Genomic DNA, 4,043 nt, shown 5'->3' on the forward strand with positions numbered 1-4,043 from the left:
GAAGAGTGAAGGGGAAATCACTTCATGAAAGAAAACTAGGTGTTCTTGTGCCTCTTGAAATTAGAGACACCCAGTTAGTAACTCTTGACTTTTGCTCCAACTCTTGGTTACTGAAACAGGATGCATAACTGGAAAAAAAGGACCCACTCCTGTTTTCTCTCAATCCCTGTGGATCCCATCCTTCCACCTATTCCACACTCCTATGATGCAACCAGAGTATGTTAGGATACTGTCAGAGACTGGGAATGTTTTAAAAGTGGAAATGCAAGATATTCAATAAATCTGTTGCAGGAGGCTCTGGGAAGAGTGTTGCCAGGGATGACCTGAGCCAGGAGCTGATCAGAAACAACAGCAGAGAGTTCACAGCTCGGTGCTCACATGAGAATTCTGGTGAGAAGCAGGCAGGAGTGTACAAACTTCATTCTGCAGTTGAAGTAAGGCATTGATTACATGGCCAATTTTGAAAAAAAAAAATACCTCTCTTGCCCTCAGTGCTCATCATGGTTGGATCGGGCCTTGACTCTAAATATTAAATAGTAGAAGTGGTCCAGGTTGTCACACATGAGATACATGTCAATGAACTTAACAAAAACATTCCATTTACCTCAACGCTAGTCATGGTATCCACTCTTAATTTTTTTTTTATTTAAAAAGCAGAATTAAAGTGAGAAAGACCGAAGTAGGGAGTTATCTTCTGTCCACTGGTTCATATCCCCAATGGCTGAATTACAGTTGCTGGGCTGCTGTGAAACCAGAAGCCAAAAGCAAAACCATCGTGGATTGGCTAGGATCTCAGACAGCTTACCTACTATGTAACAATGCTGGTGTGGTGCTCATTCTTACAGGTGAAAGACTTCAGGGACAGACTGCTATCTTGTAGCTCATACAATGGCAAAACCTTACTGTGGGAAGCCGTGATGCATTAAATCAGTGTGAATCTGAGCAGTAGTGGTGGCAGCTGACACATAAACTCCACCAGAAATAGGCACTCCAAGAGTCTGATGACAGACAATTATTTTGCCTCTGAGATATGCCTACTAGAGTCTTGTGTGTTTTTTGACCAGCAGTCCCCGAGACTGCTGAGGGCAATGACAATGGTGTAGCTTGGCTGCAGAATCACCAGAGGCAAACTAGTGAGAGGGATGTCCCTTCATTGGGAAGATCATACAAGCATATATACAATAGAGAGGGAAGGCAGAGGGTGGTCTCAATAGTACTCCCATCCTACACTCTTATTGTAATTGATCAATAAGCATGCCTATCTCTCTGGACACTAAGCAAGTCACCAGTTGCATTTTGTAAGCAGGGTTGGAAGCTTAGTGTTTCAGGCCATGTGCAGGCAGACGAAGCTAGGCTAGCACCTGGGCTGAAAGCTATGCTTTTGGGCATGATCATTACATGTGACTGGTAAACAAGATGAGGGCTGCATTTACCTTGTTAGAGTTGCTTATCAGAAAAATTCTAGCACAGTTCCTCAGGGACAGAGAGATTGGGATACAGCCTACTACTCTGGATGTATCCCGAGTGAACAGGCCAAGTTGGAGTCTTTCTGACCTGAGATTACTGCCAGGGCTTTGCCTCAGAGACACTGTGTGCCATGTACCTATGGCATACTGCATGTGATAAGCAAGCAGAGATCCAGGGGCAATCACACAGAGTGTGATTATTCAAGGAGAGACAGTGGTCAAATAGCATCCACATTTGGCCAGATATCACAAGAGAATCTTCCCTCTGGACAAGATTCGCCCTTCAAACCTGGGTCTTTATCATTACAATTGCCACATGCATCAGTTGATATCTGTGATTTCAACATAATTTGGTAATGTGACGTGGAATTTCGAGATTCAAAAAAGCTCTCTGTATCATTCCAATTTTAGTATATGTGCTGCTGAAGCAAGCACACTAAGACGGTTTTTCAAATAAGTGTTGCAGACTGAACATTTATTAACATTAAATCTGAAAGCAGAAGTCATTCACACTCCCCACCTCACAACAAAGGGACATCATGTGCAAATTGAATCTTAATTATTTTAGCGACAAATAACCTCTCTTCTGAAATGACACTCCTCATGTTTATTGTTTAACACCTGCTGTGACTTTCAAAATATATTTCCACATTCACTGCCCTTTTACAATGTTTTGTATTTGTACTCTTGCTAATGGTTGTTTCATTCACTGTGTAAGCTCTGTCAGACCAAAACAGGTTTATGTTAGCTACTCTGTTTATATGCTTTTGTAGTTCTGGGGTCTGTGAATCTGCAAATGATTGTTTTCAGAAAAATGATTTTTCAGTCAATGCAGTGATATTTTACTCATTTCTGTAGATATACTAATTATTGAAGCATGGATGTTTTCCACTGCACACAAAATGTGTTTGTGTATGAATTTTAACACACATGTGATATTTTCATAATGCTCTTTCCATGTGAATTCTGATGTTGAACAAAACCTGACAGGTTTCCACACTCACTACATTCATAAGGTTCTTATCCTATAGAGATTCACTGATGTTAAATGCAACCTGCTTGGTGAGTAAATGCTTTTCACACAAACTAGATTTATAACGATTCTCCCCTCTGTATACTCTGATGCATCGTTAGGCTTGATTTATGAGTGAAAGCTTTTCCACACTCACTACATTGATAAGGCTTTTCCCTGGTGTGGAATATGTGATTTTGAACAAAACCTGATTGGTAAATGCCTTTCCACACTCACTATATTCATAAGGTTTTCCGAGGTGGACTCTCTGATGTGTAATGAGGTATGACTTACGAGGAAAGCCTTTTCCATGATCACTATTTCCATCTGTTTTTTTCCCCTGTGTGCATTCTCTGATATATGATTAGGTGTGACTTCTGAGTAAAAGCTTTTCCACTCTCACTACATTCGTAAGGTTTTTCCCCACTGTGGACTCTGATGTGCAATGAGGTATGACTTATGAGAAAAGCCTTTTCCACACTCACTACATTCATAAGGTTTTTCTCCAGTGTGCATTCTCTGATGTGAAATGAGTATGACTTACGAGGAAAGGCATTTCCACACTCACTGCATTCAAAAGGTTTCTCCCCTGTATGGACCCTCTGATATGCAATGAGGGTTGGCTTATGAGAAAAGCCGTTTCCACACTCCTTACATTCATAATGCTTTTTCCTTGTGTGGATTCTCTGATGCAACATTAAGTATGAGTTATGAGAAAATGCTTTTCCACACTCACTACATTCATACGGTTTTTTCCTCATGTTGATGCTCTGATGCCTCATGAGAAGTAATTGCTGGTGAAAGGCTTTTCCATGCTCGTTGCATTCATATGGGTTCTCTGCACTTTGAAGGATCTGACTCTAATGAGTTCTGACTTCTGGTACATGTTTCCTTTACATTCATTGGACACAAACAACTTTTCCCCTGTGTCAGTTCTCTGTTTTGTGCTAAGGCAAGATATATAGTAGCCAACATGAATTGCTTCTCCCACACTGACAGGTTGCTGATTACATGGGTCTTTGGTATAAACTTGCTCACACCTAAGGACTATCTTCTTCCCACTGAAAGTTTTCTCTTTCCCCTGTGTTCAAAGGACTGCTGACAAATGTGGATCTTGTCAAGATGACTGAGATTTTCCCCACTCTCAAAGTTGTTCTCAGGTACATTAGAGACTTGCTGTTTTTCAAATGGCATTTCATCTGGCTTCCTGTGGGGAAAAGGGATTTAAAATAAACTATGATGTTATTTCCTCTCTCCTTTCAAGACACCAGATCTCTGAGCCCCTCTGGAGAGTTGCTTTCCCCAGCCCCTCTTCCAAGTTCTACTGGTCACTTAAGTAAAAGTTTTGCCTACAACTGCTTTCTATTTTCTGTTTCTATAGTATGTTAAAGCAAAAAGTCACTGAGCTTTCCTGGTAACAGTTGGTTGGGTGCAGAATATGGAACTTGAAAAAGACTTGGCTCTTATACAAGACCTATGAGGGTAGACTTAGCAAAGAGAAGACTCCACAAGGTTTGTACTGAACCTGTGGAAATGACCCTTGGTATCCCATCCCTCTGCAGAAA

At 41.0% G+C, this 4,043-nt stretch overlaps 1 pseudogene; it reads right to left on the bottom strand.

Moving 5' to 3' along the window:
- Positions 1–2,558: 2,558 nt before the first annotated feature.
- On the bottom strand, positions 2,559–3,239 carry LOC131483053 (zinc finger protein with KRAB and SCAN domains 8-like; annotated as a pseudogene).
- Positions 3,240–4,043: the final 804 nt, after the last annotated feature.

This window comes from Ochotona princeps, chromosome 22 (assembly GCF_030435755.1).
Source record: "Ochotona princeps isolate mOchPri1 chromosome 22, mOchPri1.hap1, whole genome shotgun sequence".
Taxonomy (NCBI): Eukaryota; Metazoa; Chordata; class Mammalia; order Lagomorpha; family Ochotonidae; genus Ochotona; species Ochotona princeps.